Here is a 9,118-nt window from a genome sequence, read left to right as displayed (position 1 = left end):
ATACCAAGCTCCTAGACAGTGCTCTGTTCAGGGTTAGGGTGACCAGCTGTCTGAGTTTTCCCAAAACTGAGGGTTTCCTGCATTCTAGGACTTTAAGTTCTAAACCTGGACAGACTTGGGTAAACTGGACAGTTTTTAAGCTTACTTAAGGCAGACCCTAAGTTTGGGGGGATTTTTTGTTATTGTTGTTGTTTGTGGGGGGCGGGGGGGTTGCACTTCCAAAGACCTTTACTGAGGATGCCTGGGTGGCTCTGCGATTTACTGCCTGCCTTCAGCCCAGGACATGATCCTGGAGTCCTAGGATTGAGTCCCACATCAGGCTCCCTGCATGGAGCCTGCTTCTCCCTCTGCCTACGTCTCTGCCTGTCTCTCTCTCAATCTCTCTCTCTCATGAATAAATAAAATCTTTAAAAAAAAAAAAAGTCCTTTATTGGATGTCAAGGCCAGGAACTATCCTGGGAGTGGGATCCCAGTCCCAGTCTGGATCTCTAGGTCTATGCTGCCCCTGCCCCTGTTCCTGACTGGGACAGGTGGCCTCCTCTGACAGACTACTTGGCTTACTCTTTCAGGTGGTCCCAGCCCTGCTTGGAGTACTCACAGGCCTTAGAGGGGGCCACCGACAGAGCCAATATCACTGTAATGATGCCTGAATTCCAGGTGTCGCAAATGTGAAAGTTAAATTTTGGAGGAGCTGGGAGCTAGGGTATCTTCAGACCAGTCTACTCACACATTTACTGGCTGAACTGGTACATGCCTGGAGGGAGTACCTCCTCAGCCTTCTGAAGAATAGCCTGGCTCTTGTTGCTTGGCCCAGCAACTCCTGGTCATAAACCAGGTAAGCGGCACCCCCAGCCATACTGCCCTTAATAAGGAACCTCATCAGCGACCACACTCAGGGCACCATGGTCACTGTGCTCTGCACATGAGGGCACTTGACTCGCCACCCTCAGTAAGTGCTTCTTGAATGAATGAAAGAATGTTTCCTGAGAACCAATCGAGTTCTCTGTAAATCTGCCTGGCCTAGGAGAGGAAGACACATAAGGAAAGGAGAAAGGAAGGGTCTGGCCCCTTTTGTCAAGAATGGGAAGTCTGATTTGCCAGAGAACTATATCTTCTTGGTTAAACGGACAGTGTCTCAAAATGGATCCTTATTGAGAAAAGAAAAACCGAAAAGCAAAGATAAACCACAATGGACTTTATTTAAAGGAAAAAAGACAAAGGTTAGCTAATAAAAGCCACAACCAGGGTGCAGCCTGGCCCTAGTTCATTTTCTCTTATGGCCCCATCCTAGCAGAAGACTGGGAATAAGGCTGGAGCTCCCTTTCAGATCTGCAGAGGAACAATTGCCCTGCTCCCAGGCAAAGAAACATGCCCTATGTCTACACCTCCAAGGGCTGTATGGAATGGGAGAAGCTAATGGAAAAGAACGCTTCCAACATGGAGAAGCAACACCCTGTGAGAGAGAGAAATGGAAAGACAGAAGAAAAAAAAACAGCCGCTAGCCAGCTACTTTCGGAATAATTAAAGGATTCTTATACTGTGAGTCACAGGCAGCCCAGGAAGACAGTCAGGAAGTACAAAGCAGTATTTCAGGGTGCAAGAATTTGCTGTGCATAAACAGCCATCACTGTCCCTTCAAAACAAAATGGTATTTCCCTAAAATCTAGCACTGTCTTAAACTAGTAAAATAAGTGTCTTTCTGCCGTAACTTCTGTAAAATTGCATATCGGCAATAGGCAATATGGTCTTCGCTCAGTGGGTTAAACCTGGAAACATCTGGAAGATAATTATTCCCTTTTTAATAATAATAGTTTAGTGAACAAACTCCACCTGATGGTGAAAGGTAATAAACATGCCCACTGTTCATTTTTAATTCCTTTTTGGAAAGTTCCCATTTCTGCCAGACATTCTTTCAAGTGATCTTGGGTAACTCACACCCCCTCTCTGGACCTGACCCTTCTCATGGACTTGGTGAATAAAAAGCTAATTTCTGTTCTTCCATTCTCTGCTAGGACAACATAATAATGCAGATATCTTACCTATACTCCCAACACAGCATTAGAGTTCTGACCAGTCATTGATTGTACTTACATCTGGTTGTCAGAAACAGACCCAGAGCAAGATGAATGGAACAGGTGCCTTAAGCCTCTAGAAGCTGAGTTCAGGAGGCCAGAGACAGATTTGCCCAAATTAACCAGACCAACACTACAAGCACCAGATATGTATCAAGGGGCAGAGAGCTTGCCATCCACCTGGTCCTCAGCCAATAGCTTTACTGTTTCTGTTGCTAATTCATGCATAAGTTATTCTTGCAGCTGGACCAAGATCACTGAACCTGAAAGCATAAGGTCCATATGCACCATGATGAAACTTGGCAGCAAGTCTGGGATTTCCTCCCTCATCAACAGGACTGTGATACAGAAACCTTCAGCATAATATCAACTAGCTGTAAATAAACCTGTTGTTCATTCCTACCCCATCAATAGCATATTTTTTTTTTGTATCTGCCACTAGTACTTCTACTGCCTAACTAAATATGCTAAGCAGGCAGAGAGTTGTAGACAAAATATAATAGTAGATGGAGTCTTCCTGAGCGATGTCTTTCATTTATCTCTGAGGATCCCATAATTTTGGCTATGCCAGTTACCTCCTGTTGCTCCATGGTCAACAGAATACCACAAGTTGGGCATCGCAACTGGAATTGCCACTTCCATGCTATTATTCTCTAGACCTTTCTGGAACCATGTTCTTTCTTTGGAGTTTTGTCTCTATTTTTTCAGGGCCTTTATTGCCAACAAGCTAACAAATCTTAGTTAATTTAGGTGCTAGAAAGGGATTCTGGTACTTCAGCACTTTATGTCCTTCACTTTAAAAAAAAAAAAAAATCCACTTGAGAAAGAAAGAACACTCATGTGGGGGAAGGGCAGAGGGAGAGGGAAAGGGAGAGAAGCACACTCTCCACAGAGCCGGAGCCTGACCCAGGGCCACTCCCACAACCCTGAGATCATGACCTGAGCCAAAACCAAGAGTTGGACACCCAACCAACTGAGCCACCCAAGCACCCTTGTCCTTCACTTTTATAGAATAAAGCAGTTATATAATAGTGGAACCAAGGTCTCATCCAAAATGCTCTTCTAAAGGTAGCAGAACTGAGATTCCAAGTGGTCTGACTCTAGGTCCTATTTCGCACCATTGTGAATGGATGGGGCCACATTTAGAGATATTTTTCTTAAAGATATGCTAGCATTTTTTATCTGATATTCTCTGTCTCTAATATGTTATTTTGAGAATGCAATTAAACAAGAAAAGTCTCATAAGTCTTTGCAACATTCTCTGGTGGAATTCTTAGCTCGCCATAGGAGATCTATGATGCAAAATAGTGAATAACTTCTATTGCCTTTATCCTGAGGGCCAGTCACTGTGCTATGACAACTCAGAACAATAATCATCTTTCATACTAGCTTGTATATACTTCTCTAGATCATATCCCAGGATTCAAAGGGCTTAAGGACTTCTAAGGACATTTCCAGCCAGTTGAGCAGAACATTTCCCAGACTGTCAAATGAAGTTGTGAGATATCAGGACAATTGGAATAAATAACTGTAGACAAATAATTCCTGGCTCCCTGAGCCATGATGGCAGAACAAGATCATACTGCTCTCTGCCCAGCTCCTCAAGGCATTCTCTTAGCCCACAGAGTCCCAACAGCCAGATGCCAGGCTGATAATGTGGAGAATGCTGCCCTTTGTTTTAGTTGGAAAGAAGCTTGGCAACTCTGCAAGTGCAATGGCATGAAAGAGAAAGCAGAGTCTGCCTTGAGAAGGTTTGGGGAAATTTATCAGTAAGAAAGACACTAGCTTATGTCTTGGAACAAGTTGTTTTGGATTTCTTTCCCCTCTGTATACAAAGTACTAATGAATTACTTCTTAGGAAGAATACAAAACTGGGGTGAGTGACAGGGAAACCATTCTGTAACTGTTCCTTTTGTCTTTTTGCATTCCTACTCAAGACTTTCTTCATTTCTCATTAGAGATAGGAAAATTATTTCATATGAACCTAAAAGAACTGTTTAAAAGATCCAAATATTTTGTAGAAAGTCTCCTTCAATGACTAAAAAAAATATGTAAGAATGCTATGTTAACTGTCCAGAAATCAGGACAAGGAAAGAATCCAGTTGGTAGCAGGATTGGTTACCAACTAAAAATCTGTGAGCCAAGAGGCCAAGATATTAGCACAAAATGGTAGGTGGGGTGGAGAATGTCATTGGGTTGCTGTGGTCATGAGCAAGCAAAAGATACAAGAACTGAAAGGTCAAATGTAACAAAGGAATGAGCAGCTCCCATGGGTCAGGGAAGGTAAGGGTCAGGGCAGGTAAGGTCAAGAGGTCATGTCCAGGGGCCCCTGGGTGGCTCAGTGGTTGAGTGTCTGCCTTTAACTCAAGTAGTGATCCGGGGGTCCTGAGATTGAGTTCCACATCAGGCTCCCCTGAGGGAGCTCCCCTCTGCCTATTTCTCTGCTTCTCTCTGGGTCTTTCATGAATAAGTAAATAAAATCTTAAAAAAAAAAAAAAAAAAAAGAGGTCAGGTCCATCCAGGGAGCAGCACTAGGAAATAGAGACCTCACTCCAAGTCAAAGACTCCATTTCACTTTACTTACAAATCCTGCCTTGGTAGAACCCAACCTGGGAGTTTAGCCAGTGAGCCAATAGATATTTCTGATAAAGAAAGAAGAACAGGAAACAAACAAATCATTGAACTCCAGAAGCAGCCAGACATTTAACATACTCAATTTTCACAACTCTTTGATAGATAATATAGGTCATGTTTTCCAGTTCTCTCACATCTCTTATGCATTTTGCCATGTTTGGAGAATTCCCTGCCTTATGAGTTCTGCCTCCCTAAAGTCAAGTTAGAAAAATTTGCTTCCCTAAAGACCTTGGCAGCTAGAACACAGGCATGAAGCCTAGGATCCATCACTAAGATGTGCCCAGGCAACAGTTTAATCAGAACTGATGAACCAGAGGAAGGAGGTGATGCCTGGAACCCATCTGCTGACAAGGGTGGTGGCAGAGGCACCCAGTTTTCTCGAGTACCAGTTGTTGTAAAATGGATTCTGGGATCCCTGGGTGGCTCAGCAGTTCAGTACCTGCCTTCGGCCCAGGGCCTGATCCTGGAGTCCCAAGATTGAGTCCCACATCGGGTTCCCTGCATGGAGCCTGCTTCTCCCTCTGCCTGTGTCTCTGCCTCTGTCTGTGTCTCTCATGAATAAATAAAATCTTAAAAAAATAAATAAATAAAATAAAATAAAATGGATTCCTGGACTGGAAATATCAGTGCTGGCGGAGTTGTAGCAGAGCGTGAGTTCCTGGCAGCCAAGCTGTGCTCTTAGGGAAATAAGGGTCAGCAGCTTCCTTATTGGGTCACTCCTACAGCAGTTTCAGGCCTTGATCCCAGAAGCTTAGCTTTAAGCCTGCTTCGCCCCTCACCTGCTCTGGGAGCCACCCAATATCCTTTCTGCTTAATGAGCTAGAGTCAGCTGCTGCTGCTTATAATTAAGAGCCCTGAGTGTCTAGAATTAAGGATTACTATTCTCCCTTCTTACTGAAAGGAGACCAAAGTGAAAGGAAGATAAAAAACTAAGATGAAAGAAGCTAAGTAACTTGCCCAAGGACATACAGCTCCTGAGTAGCAGAGGCAGAATTTGAACCCAAGACTGTCTGACTGAAAAGCTGGTGTTGCTTCCAATTTATTAACTGGAAGAGATCAAGGGAAAATTATCTATGTGGGGTGCAGTAGGGAATGATCCCGGTAACATCCTGTGAACTCTAGATACCTTAGTCGTCGGGACACCTTTTTGTCTTTGCTCTCAGTTGCTTTTCTGACTTAACTGTGTGCCAATAAACATATGGGCGATACTAAAGATAAACTAGCACCGCTGATTTCCATTGCTACCTTCAAATATTGCCATTCACAGTTTGTAAGGGGTGGGACCACTGTGGATTGCTGAGGAGGTGGCCAACTGTTTGGGTTTTGTTTACCATTGCTTTTGATGAGTCACAGAGAATTATGCATTATTCATAAACTGTAGGTTTGAAGAAAGTTCCCTCATGCAATTTCTGCTCATTGACTCTTCCAATCCAGGATTGAAATAAATAGCAGCAGATAATGAAGTACACAGCCCAACCTGTGCTTTTACACTGTGTGAACTAATACCCAGAGAACCAGAAAGAGGGGCTCGGAAGGGTGAGTTTTTAATTCAGAGTCCTACCACGTATACTAAAAAACGAAAAGAGGGCATAGTGATAGATACACAACAAACTAACAATCTCTTAGGCAACCTGAAAATTCCAATATCCCTCAAGGTGAAGAATGAAAAGGAAAAAGGTCTCAGGCAAACTGCTAGGAGTTTGAGCAGTTCCAAGCAAAATGTGAAGTAGCAGAAATCTGTTTTAGAGCTGCAAAACCCCGTTCTTTTATCTCTCTGCTTCACAAACACCTGAATGAAGTTCGCTCTCTCCAAACTTCATTCAACAACCCACTCATTCTCCTTCAAACCAAGATCCAAATAATAGCAACTTAAAGAACTACTCCTTTCAGTCATTTGCACTTAAATTCAATCAAAATCTTAAGTTTTATAGTGGATATCAATCATTTGTACTTAAAAAATCATTTTTTGTATCTCACACCAAAAAACATTATTTAATATATTACATTTAAAAAGTAGGTAACATATATTGTGGCAGTTCGTTTTATGTGTCAATTTGACCGGGTCACGAGGTTAAACATTATTTCCAGGTGTGTGAAGGTGCTTCTGAGTGAGATTAGCATTTGAATCCGTAGACTGAGTAAAGCAGATCGCTGTCCTCGTTGTGAGTGGGCCACTAGAAGATCTGAGTAAAGTAAAAGGCTAAGAAAGAATTTTTTCTCTCTGCTTGGTTTTTTTTTTTTTTTTGAGTTGGGACATCAGTCTTCTGCCTTCAAACTCAGGCTGGAAATACATCATTGATTCTCCTGGGTCTCTAGCTTGCCAACCACAAATCTTGGGAACTCTCAGCCTCCATAGTCACATGAATCAATTCTTTACAGTAAATTTCTCTGGAGATCCCAAACTAATACATGTATGCATTCATTATAAAGTAGGAAATGATGAATACTCATGGACCTATCACCCAACCCAAGAAGATTACTATCACTCTCCCCTTTCTATTATCCAGCCTCCTTACCAGATGTCCAGAAATATTTTGAGCCCTTTTTTTTTTTTTTTAACATTTTGGTAGTTCCCCATTCTATAGATCCTGCCTTCTCAACAATAAATTAAAAATAAATAAAAGGTTGTACTTCCCAGTCTTCCTTGTGCTACGGTGCCTGGGGTGATTGAGGTTCTACCAATTAGATGCACCTGTGTTGGACTGATTCTGAACTAAAGTTTATACAGGAAAGAGGCAGGGCATATTTCTACTCATATTTTTAGCATGAACTGGAACCAGCACGATGGTGGCTTCCTGATTATAGCAGATGCTACAGCTCCCTTGGAAGGTTATTTTGGAATGTGGAAGTGCACACAAGGGTTATTCCTGGAAGATTACCTAGAGTCTGTTTCTTTAACCTTTGTAATGATTCTTTAAGCTCTTTATCCCTTAACAAATTCCTTTCTGCTCAAAGTAAACAGAGTAAATTCATTGATGGCATCTAAGGAACTCTGACCAATACAAAAATTGAACTGTAAGTGATTGCGAACAACTTCAAGGACATGAAGCTTAGATTGGCTATCTGACCTAGTCAGGTTGAGGTATTTGGGTATTATAACATTTTTTTTTATTTTTATTTATTTATGATAGTCACAGAGAGGGGGGGGTGGGGTGGGCAGAGACATAGGCAGAGGGAGAAGCAGGCTCCATGCACCGGGAGCCTGACGTGGGATTCTATCCTAGGTCTCCAGGATCGCGCCCTGGGCCAAAGGCAGGCGCTAAACTGCTGCGCCACCCAGGGATCCCCTATTTGGGTATTATTAAATGACAGGACCCTAGTAACCCATGATATATGAAGTAGTAGAACAGCAACTTAAATGATTACCTTTTGTCATTTGGAATAAAGTATTTACTGAAGCCAAAGTTTGGGGTTCCCTTTTGATTGTTTCCCCACAGACACCATTATGTAGTGCTAAGGAATAAAAGAAGTATGGGTTGAGATGGCTGCCTCAATTACCATGGGTGATCTTCTAAAAGGAAAGACAGGCTTTAAAGAATAAAAATTCTCAGACCAAGATATTGTTAGAGAAACAGGGAGTTTCTTGAACTCCTCTAAAATAATTTTTTATCTCATAGCTACAGGATTGGCATGGCCAAAAAGCAAAGGCAGAGTAAGATTTGGCCAGCTATTGAATTTCAGTGTAGGTGAACTATATCCCTACTACATACCTGATATGAAAGTCAGGGTATTATATGAGAATGAGGGCATTTGGGAAGATCTAGATGATTCTGAGTACCCTCAAACCCCATTACATCTCCCTTACTGAAAGGAGCAGTCTCTCCCCCACCTCCCATAGCTGAAGACACTGGTCCAGCCCTTTTGAAGACCTTATATTAACCTCATTTGAGGCAATTATCTTATACAGGAATTCTGGCTCTCCTCATGCCCTACACCTGTGACCTTTCATTCCCACCCGACTTAAAATTAGTTCCAGATCAAGCATGTTTCTATGGGCCAATTTAAAGTCAAACATGGAAGGGAAAGATTCACATGCCAAAAGAATTGAAAGATTTTGCTAAAACTAGTACTGACAAAAATCTGGAGACTATATTGGGTATTCCACCAGAAACATAATTTTATGGGCTAAATTATTGGCCCAGATATACTAAACTAGAGAGTCTAGATTCATTTTTCTTAGCTCGAGACAGTTGTTAACCTGTTTAGTTGACTGAAACCTGGATCCTACTATATGGCCTATTGCTGAAGGAAGCTGAAATGTAAACTCTAGAGATTCAGAGAGATAAGAATGTTAGAGTGGATTTATCACACACATCTAACATACACACAAACTAAGTCTGGAGAACACTCCCTTTTTTAAGGCATTGAGGAAAACATTAATGAAGAGAGAACCAGAATCTCGAAGGGTGCTT

General features: G+C 42.1%; 1 pseudogene; it reads right to left on the bottom strand.

Moving 5' to 3' along the window:
• Positions 1-557: 557 nt before the first annotated feature.
• On the bottom strand, positions 558-904 carry LOC112664995 (MICOS complex subunit MIC13-like; annotated as a pseudogene).
• Between the last annotated feature and the right edge of the window lie 8,214 nt (positions 905-9,118).

This window comes from Canis lupus, chromosome 17 (genome assembly GCF_003254725.2).
Source record: "Canis lupus dingo isolate Sandy chromosome 17, ASM325472v2, whole genome shotgun sequence".
NCBI classification, from domain to species: domain Eukaryota; kingdom Metazoa; phylum Chordata; class Mammalia; order Carnivora; family Canidae; genus Canis; species Canis lupus.
Note: the sequence above shows the minus strand (reverse complement) of the source record. Positions and strands in the feature narration are given on the sequence as shown.